The 10146-nt window shown below is 36.0% G+C and overlaps 1 long non-coding RNA gene across 1 annotated transcript; it reads right to left on the reverse strand.

The window, feature by feature from the left end:
* Window positions 1–553: 553 nt before the first annotated feature.
* On the reverse strand, window positions 554–6153 carry LOC107877182. The gene is made up of 3 exons (XR_001676227.2): window positions 5949–6153; window positions 1343–1460; window positions 554–589 (listed from the first exon to the last, which is right to left on the reverse strand). It is a non-coding gene; the product is annotated as an uncharacterized LOC107877182 (long non-coding RNA).
* Window positions 6154–10146: the final 3993 nt, after the last annotated feature.

Below are 10146 nucleotides of genomic sequence, written 5' to 3' on the forward strand. Positions count from 1 at the left end.
TGCATCATGCTTGTCGACTAGGCTACTGATCTGGATACAGAGACAATATCTAATTTCATTCGTGATAAAGGAACCAGGAATGCATTGTCAAATGCTCAAAAGGCAAATTTCAGAATGCTCAAGTTTTCAGCATGATCTATATAGAATATGTGCATGTCGTCTGGGTGGAGTGGAACCAAAGGACCTTTGAGACACATACAGGCATTGGGATGTTATTTCCAAGGAGATTGCTTATCTATGTAATGTGAGAGCCCCGGCCCCTTAGGACAAAGAATTAAGCTTTAACAATATATGTTTCAGATCCTTAGATGCTGAATTATTGAGTTTACCGTGTAGTACTGTTGTGTTAGCATTCTATCACTTTGTACTGAAATTTTGGAGATAAATACAAGTCAACCAGTTACCCAAAAAAAAAGGGCAGCCCGGTGCAGTAAAGCTACCGCTATGCGTGGTGTCCGGGAAAGGGCCCCACCACAAGGGTGTATCGTCCGCAGCCTTACCTTGCATTTCTGTCAGAGGCTGTTTCCAAGGCTTGAACCCGCTACATCCTGGTCACATGACAACAACTTTACCAGTTACTCCAAGGCCCCTTCAAAAATAAAAAATCATTACAAGTGTTAATATATTCAATATTTTGTTAGAAAAAAAAATATACATGTTAAAGTAGAATTTACAGCTAAAATCACAAATATTGATATATGTTAAATTTTACGGTACAGACAAATTTTTAAAACTCAAGACAACTTTACTTTTTTTGAAAACATGATAAGTAAACGAGACACTTTATCCTTTCTACACATTAATATTACTTGTCCAAACATTCAGATTAGAAATTGACATTTCGTTTTCCTGCCACATTAACGGGATGACATCATTATTGAGTACATGTCACTATCCAATTTCTCAGATCATGATGACACCTTTTTTTGGTTTTCCACCCGGTGTTCGACACCCGTATTGGAGCCTCGACAAATTCAGATCATGCACTGCAGGGCCCATTCTGGGGTGGGCGCTCCCAACAGGATTTTCTCCATACCCAGGGCTCGAACCTGAGACCTCTGGTTAAGGGTGGAGTAGTCCCTCACTACACCACAATCCATGTTGGTCATGATGACTCCAACTATTACCCACTTAGGTAAGCCAACACATAGTACGGAATAGCTAGTAGAGGACTTATAAGAAAAACAGAAGACAAGCCTAAATAAGAATGAGAAAGAAGATAAGAAGAGAGTAAATATTTCTCCAAAATCTGGTGAGGTTTGTACAAAATACACTATTAACAAGAGTACAAGGTGAGCATAATATAAATATACAAAACTATCTTTGAATGTAAAATAAAGACCTGTCCAGCAAAAGAGGAAGAGCAGGAACAACTCTGGATGTCAGGAGCTCACCCCACATCTCAATCTATGGCAACTCCGCACTATGCATATGTCAATGGTGAGAACTTGTACAATGATCTGCAGGGTGCAGAAGTGTAGCATGAGTACCAACACGAGGTACTCAGTAGGTATCGATTGAATGAGCTTCAAAGACAATATAAGCATAAATAACATATATAATAATAATATACATTACATACATCTGTTTAAGAAAGGAGACATTATAATACTAATGGAGAGAAAAAGATAAATTACCTGATACTATAAGTAATCAGGGATGCAATCGCCATACAATAAGTAGCTAGACAATATACGATAGTAGAGTGAAGATAGAGATATACAATATACAATAGTAGTAGGAAAGAAGAAAGTTATATACAAGGAAAAGCTACAGAAGGATGGATATACAATGGCACCATATAGATAACCGAAGATGAAGATACTACCCCGAGAGTGCTAGTCTAACCTCATAAGAATCATAATTAATAAAGGAGATAAATTTAGCATAATTAGGGTCTCTAAACAAATGAGGACAATGATAGGTAGTCTACTAATAATACAACTCAACATAATGAAGAGAAAAGGATTCAAAAGTGTACCAACCTCAGGCACCAATCTATAACCAACGTGCCATGAAGCATATAAAAATATTCAAGTAATAATGATATAACTGTCTAGCCCACACAAACAATAAACTAACAGAACCCCCATAATCTTAGAAGGTGCAATCAATCACTCAACAAATAACAAATATAACGTATACCTATTCATCCCCCATAAAATGGATAGGTACAAGCTCCAAATAATTATACTGGTGATAGGTAGTACACATGTATAAATGAATGTAACAAAGCCAATACTACTATACCAACTAAGTGCCAAATCATACCAAGTATATGCACCTCATTTGGATCACCGGCTCGTAAAGTAGGACCTATGGATATCACCTCTTTTGGCCCATAGTCCCAGAGGAATCCATTGGGGACTCAGGATATTTGTATACTACCTGGTCCCAAACCAGGACTTTTGATAACCATCATAACAAATCTACTCCATCTACCACAAGAGAGAAATAAAAGTATAAGAAGTTCTCAAGCTTAAACCGAGGCTAAATAAGTAGAAATTCATAAGCTAGATGCGCTCGAGATTGAATTTGGGAGTAAAATGGCAGGATAATGTAGAAAGGGTCAATATATCCCTCGATTGACTTGAATAAGTTGTGTTAAAAAGAGTGGATCATAAATGGACCGAAGTCAACCCCGATATAAGTTTCCAAAGTAGTTAGTTTAGTTTAAAAAAGCATCATAATTCATTAATTAAAGTGGTACAACTTTCATTTAAAGAACTAGTTTTAATGTTAAAAAGTGGGAATAACTCTATTTTTGTAAAAAAATAGTAAAATCAAGGTTTTAGTTGACTTATACTACTGAATAATCATAAATGCACCTAAATGTATACATGACATCACCAATATCTAAACAATACAAATATATGTGTCTAAAGTCACACTATAAAGATTTGGGAGAGGGTGGTCAAGCGAAGGTTGAGGAGCTTGTGTATATTTCTGAGAATCAATTTGGATCTATACCTATTCGGTCGATGACACGTCTAAGAACCAAATCATGACCTCTCAATAATAGTAAACTAACATGGTATCCAACTAGTCTCGTAATCAAGGCCTGGGCCCAATAATATACAATTTACAATGATATTAAGATTGTAACATAGAAAGCTAAGGTAAATACAACAATCAAGCTACTGGGAGGATCTAATCGAGGGATATCGCCGAGAGCACTAAGTGATACAATAAATCTTATACTAACGGATCCTTGATGTCATCCTAAAGTCATATAAGTCTACAATCAGGCGCACTAGAGTCTTGTAACTATAGTGGGTATTCTAGGCTAAGTCTTAATTTACATTTCTATTCTAAATCCACTAAATAGGTTGTCATGATACAACTAATTATAAACCTATCCTATAATTCCTACCGAGCATGCAATCTAAATAATACACAATACCATAGATGACATGACCCAAACCAGGGCCTAGTCATGTCGGGCGTCTTGAGTCCAACAAGGACCGGAGACCACCCTATACCCAATCCAACCAACCAATATACAAACTATTTCGGATGAATCCCGAACATATAATAAAATATAGTATTTAGAATTCTATGACTTTGGGATAAGTGTAAAACCCAGACCAACCGACGAAGTCATACCGTCCAAACCAAACCAAACCAAACCATAATATATGTTTTGCGGAAATTTTGACTTTTGAAGAGAGTCGCCACTTAATTTTGAAAAGGAATTAAGAAAACTTTAGAGAGTTACTTCAAACGATTCAAAACAGAAAAATTGTTTTAAGTATGAGATTCTAGAAAAGCGGTTCCTATTAACGTTTTAGGAAGGTGTTAGGCACCTAAAACGTCTGCTAACTTGTGGTTATCCGGACTGTTTGAAAAATCGTCTTTTGATTAACTTCGAAAAGATTAATTTGTTGAAATAGTGATTTGCTTTTTTTCAAAAAAAAGACTTGTGTAAAATAGATTTAGGCGACTTAGTAGGGATTTTAACTAAGTCTAAACAAAACTAATAAATAAATAAACACATAAAAGAGGAAGGGAGGAGAAAGTAAAGGATTTAGGCTATTGGGCCCAAATCAACGAGTCCTGTCCTAGTCTAGTTAGGCTTCCAACTCATTTCACCTGTCCTAAACTATTTTTTAAGCCTTTGGCCGAGTCTCACTTCACCTGTATTAAATACAACTTTGGCTTCGAGGCCCGAATGAATAAGTAAGAAAACAAATAGCTAAATAAAGACGACAAGAAATAAGTAAACAAAATGACATGATAAGATTATTGGGGTCTCGTAGCCACTTTAAAGATGGGACTTTAGCCCCTTCTCCTTCTTCTTTTAGCTTCTCATATTCATATGTCATGCAATCGACTTAGATTTTTCTTTGGAATAGACTTGAAAATAAGCCTTATTAGCCCACTATGACATGATCCAAAGGAAAAGAGTCCGTTTGAACTCCAATGGATTTCCATGCAAAAACAAGAAAAATAAAGAATAGTAATGCATGACCAACGAAAGGAAAAAGAGAAAGAGAAATAAAATTTACACATAGCCAACCAATAGAAAAGAAACTTAAACTAGTTGACACATGACCAACAAAAGAAGGAAAGAAAAAGATATAGATGGCGCATAAACATTCGGCAAGCCTAGTTGAAAGGTTTCATAATAGAATATTTGTGTGGTTCATCAATTAACCAAAACGAAACGTAAATTTATCCAAAATTATATCAAGATGACCAAAATATAACCGAAGTTATAGCTATATTTCGAGAAGCCAAAAAGACAACTATGTATTATTTAATCCTTTTTATCAGGCAAGCTTTTTGAAATAAAACTTACCAAAAATGACAGTGAAGGCAACAATCAAACTTACATAGCTTGATTAAATGAGAAAATTTCAACTTACAAAATAAAAACATTAACCATATGCCATTCCATTTTATCAAAGCAAACTACTTTGAAACCAATACTTACGAGCCATTACAATGAAAACAACCGTCCAAACTTAAAGAAAAGAAAGTTTATGTATTTTTCATGGAAGGAAACAACAAATTTTCACCCACATACACAAAACAAAGAACTGAAAAATCCTTTCAAAACAAGAGATACAGGGAATCAAGAAATAGTTCAAGCTAAATTCAAGCATATTTCTCAGCAGAATAATACACGTATACAGATGAATAAATAAAAGCCATGTGTTTAGTGCTACACATATGAGTAAATTACTTCGAGGGGGATTTGATTTTAACTTTAGCAAATAAGATTCAATGAGTGATCTGTAAGTTTGGAATAAGGAGAAGCCTAGGAAACCGATTTAGGGTACTCAAGGTTCTCGCTAGAGCTCAACTTTTTCAATACTTTCTCATTCTGGTTAAACCAAATTCTAATCAAACAAGAGAGGTAGCTTGATTATCAAATTTGGAATCAGTGAAATTTTACAGGAATCCCTCATAACACACAGTTAAACATACTGGATAGATTGACGACCGAAATAAATGGTCAGTCAGATTAAACACTTGGAAGCTGAAACAAGGAAAACAAGATGCCTTAACCCCCAGAATTTCTTTTCGCTTCTAAAAAAAATCAAACTAGGAATGAAAAGAAAAGCTAAACATCCTCCTAAGTAGTGACCAAAAATTCTTTCTCCCCCAGAATCTCCACCCACATAAAGAAAACAAAAACCTTAAGCCCTGGCCTTAAAATCCCCTTTTCCTTCTCAGAACCTTAGAGTCCAGAAAAATCCATCCCCGGTGATAGTGACCAAAGGGGTCTTATATAGAATACTAAATAGGGGTCTTCCCGAATTTCAAAAAAGAATTTGAAATTTAAAATCTCCCCCTGAGATAAGGTTCCCCCCCAATAAATTGTACCCATCCCATTATTCTTCAACAGATTTTGGATGAAAAGCTAATGGAAAAAAATAGGGAAAAGGAAATAATCTCTCTCAAACCAGTAAAAATCATCCAAATATATACCAAACTTGTACCTCTATCCCAAGATTCACGGAGTTGGACGTTGGATGAGCCACCTTGGCACGTTATAGAATATTCTCGAGTCCTCTTTGTATGAATCCGCATGAGGTGCGTGATGAAGAAGAAACAGACGGGTTGAAGTGCATTACTGGTATCGGGTTTGGGCGTTGAAGCTGGTGCGAATTTGGGTTTTTGAGGTTGCTGATGCTGATGAAGTTGTGTCATTTTTACTGAGGGTGGATTATTTTGTTATTACATAAAAGGCTTTGAGAGAGAAAGAAATCTCATTCGCTGGGTCATTTCAAATATTTGGGCTGCTGGGTATCTAGCTGTTGCGCCGAAATTAATATGGTGTTGGGTTATTTTGAGTAGTTAGGGATTCGAATCATAATTTAGGTAATTAAATTTAAATTCTAGCGAAATTGAATACCAATTGGTCAGTTGCATTACAATTAAGGACAATTTGATTTCAATCAGGGTAAAATTTAATAAATTGACCAAATCAAATCGAATTTCGATACAAATTAACACTTTGTTAATCCCAAGCTTCTTGATTTGATAAAATCAAACAAGTGTTTATCCAAAGAAATTATTTGTAGGAATAAATTATGTTTGAATCAAGATTTTAATCATTTGAATTTGTCTTTAAGATTAGCCTTGATTAAAATCCGATATTTTGTAAAAATAAATATTTAAGTAACACATTATATAATCTCATGTAATTGAAAATGATAATATATAATCACTACTTAAACTGACTAATTTACCCAAATAAATACTTTAAAAATTCTTTATTCGGATAAAATAAATGTTGTAATTTTGTTTGAAAATCAAAGAAACTCGAGATTAAACGTAGTTGTGGAGGGCGAAAATTAGGTGTCAACAACTGCCCCCTCCCTTTGGGTAGGGTGGATGCAAGTAACCCTAGGTAAAAGGAGGTTGACGCTCCTAATTTTTGTCCTACCACAAATTCGAATCTGAAAGAGGTTGATTGTTTGCACGAGTTTCATGGAGTTATGGCCGAACCTCGGTATCAGGTTTCCTACATATCTCAGGTTTCATGAGAATTCAGGCCACTTATAGTTCATAAAGCTTGATTTTAAGCACGATTTTCAAGAAAATACACCATCACAGTTTTAGAGTGCTTCGGTTAAATCGGAAAGTTGGGGAATAAAGGGATTTTAGGGGAGATTGGAATGCAGTTGAGTTTTCTACTTAGATCCCAGCCTACATATCCCCAAGATTTTAGGGAATCAGACTTCTTGTAGTTCAACTCAATCAGTAGAAAATATAGTCTTTTATTTTCGACGATCTTTAGCTCAAGATGGGTGATAAGTTGATCGAGTTGCGGAAAAGAGGCTTGTAAACTCTTAACCATGAACTTGGAGCTCTTCACATCCATAGGTAAAAACTTACCCGGACATATTTTCCAAAACTCTTAGTATGTTGCTACCCGAATTTGAAAGAAAAAGAAAAAGAAAGTTCCCCTCATTATGAGTTAACAAACATCCCAGAGGTAAAGGTGAGACCAGAATATCCCAAAATATCCATATGCCTTCTAATAGAGGAATAGTTAGATGGTGGTGGTGATCATCATTTAGCTCGCATCTAGATAGTTTGACATCCCTCTCCATACTATGTATCGTTTTGCTGCTGAGAAAGAGTTCCACATCGTGCTGCTTCCTTTTAGAGTCATCCGCACCTGTGGTTTTGATTTGAGATTTTCATTCTTTCGGATGCTCTCGAAAATTTCTCAAGCAAAAAGTGTTAGTACTAACATAATTCATGAAAGATGTAGGTAGTCTTTTACCATATCTCCGTGTGAGTTGTGGCCTGAAAAGTGGAGTCATCTCTTCATGTACCTATTTGGACTGAAATAACTGGAAACAACAAACACAACAACCCTCTTGGTTGTTGTATAATTATGATATTTATCAGTTAAATCTGTCTTCAAAGTGGGGTGGCCTTTTTGGACACCGTCGATACTTTATGCAGAATGGTCTCTACAACCGTGTAATCTTGTACTGGAGTGGACACCCTTTTGGTTACCTATATTACTTGTTGTATGTGGAATGATAACCTCTCCGGTTATAGCCGATGATCGATTTATAAATTTTTCTTAAATTATCAATCTTTGGATAATCTTGCGTATTATTTGATATTGGATGCGAGGCGACTTACAGATATCCTTTGAATTTCTAGCTTTTAGGTAATCCTGCACATTATTCAACTTTGGATAAGAGATAACTTACAAATATTCCTCCAATTGCTAGCTTTCAGGTGTCCCTGCACATCATCCGACCTTGGATACAATATGACTTATAGATAATCTCTCAAATTGTTAGTCTTTCGGTAATCCTGCACATAATCGATCTTGGATATGACGCTGCTTATAGAAAATCCTTGGACATATCAATTTGATAATCTTGCATATTCTTCGGTAAGGATTTAGTTGCGACTTATGGATAACCTTTGAACTATCAATTTTTGGGCAATCTTGCACACTATCCAGTTAGGATGTTGTTGTGTCTTATGGATGACATACAGGCTATCAACTCATAGGTTATCTTGCACACTATGCTATTTCAAATAATATGACTTATTGATAATCCCTTAAATTGTCAATTTCCAGGAAACCTTATATATCATTCATCCTTAGATAGGGACTTGAAGGCGTCCCTTCAAATCATGTACCCTCGATGCATTCATATGCTGATTCATGAAATGATGAGATATCCTCAACACCAGCGTTTCTGTCTAGCGTGTCAATAGATATTGAATTCCTTTTAGGGAGATAGTATGAGATGGCCTTTGCGGAAATGATATGTAATGGCCCTTGGAGCGATAATATTTAATAGCCCTTGTGGCGATGATATGCAATAGCCATTATGGTGATGATATGCAATAGCCCTTATGGTGATGATATGCAATAGCCATTGCGGTGATGATATGCAATAGCCATTGCGGCGATGATATGCAATAGCCATTGTGGCGATGATATGCAATAGCCATTGTAGCGATGATATGCAATAGCCATTGTGGCGATGATATGTAATAGCCATTGTAGCGATGATATGCAATAGCCATTGTGGCGATGATATGCAATAGCCATTGTGGCGATGATATGCAATAGCCCTTGTGGTGATGATATGCAATAGCCCTTGTGGCGATGATATGCAATAGCCATTGTGGAGATAATATGCAATAGCCATTGTGGCAATGATATGCAATAGCCATTGTGGCGATGATATGCAATAGCCCTTGAGGCAATGCCTTGCGGCTATGATGTGTAATTTTACCTGATTTCATTTGTCAGCGTCCTGCTTTCTACATGTACCTATACTCAAGGTAGACGATTAGTAGACACAAAGTCACTTTTACTAGCGACTATTTTTAGGAAACTTCTAAATACGATATGTGTAAAGAAGACAAAGAGCTTTTTTTTGTTGCCTACGATCTCGAGAAATGAGTTGGACAAATCAAAAGGTCCTCAATAAATGAGCATTAAACCTATTTTTAGGGCTACCCTAAAATATCCTTCTTGGGTATTAATGCTCTGTTGTGGCTCCCATTTTGCTCGGATATTTTTGAAAGAGACCCTTATTTTGTATATTGAACCCTGCATCCACAGAAAAATGATTAGTTTGAATGAAATTACTTCGTGTTGACCTCCTTCGATCCTTGATTTGATCCTTTCCATCTCTTGGGCATTCCACCATAATACTCCATCCCAAATGATGTCTAGGCAAATACTAAATAAGTGAGTCGTAAGATTTTTGGAAAATAGTCTTAAATTTTTGAAAATAATTTTGAAAACTTCTGTAAAACTTTAGAAAATCTCTGGCAGTCATGTCATGTACTAGTTCAACGAATGTCTTCCTCGTGCTTTTGACTATATTCGACGGATGGTTTCTAAAACTCATGATCATTGTTGGAGGGTTTCTTCAAGTAGTTCTATCATAGCGAAAAATTGAGTCTACCTAGACTTTGTTACAGTTGGTGGCTTCCAAAGCTTTAACCTCTGGTGCTGGGGAATTTGGAATATGTTCCGGCATTTGGTGGAAATTTTGAGGTCTTCCTCAAAATTTCTGCCCCAGTTTAAAGTTGTTTGAGATGATACCAATCCGAGTGGATCTGAAGTCTTTGTTGATCTTCATTCTTTTTGTTGGATGTCGATCTTCTCTTGTGAATTTTTGAGATTCCTTCTCAAAA

The sequence above is a fragment of the Capsicum annuum genome, chromosome 7, assembly GCF_002878395.1.
Source record: "Capsicum annuum cultivar UCD-10X-F1 chromosome 7, UCD10Xv1.1, whole genome shotgun sequence".
NCBI classification, from domain to species: domain Eukaryota; kingdom Viridiplantae; phylum Streptophyta; class Magnoliopsida; order Solanales; family Solanaceae; genus Capsicum; species Capsicum annuum.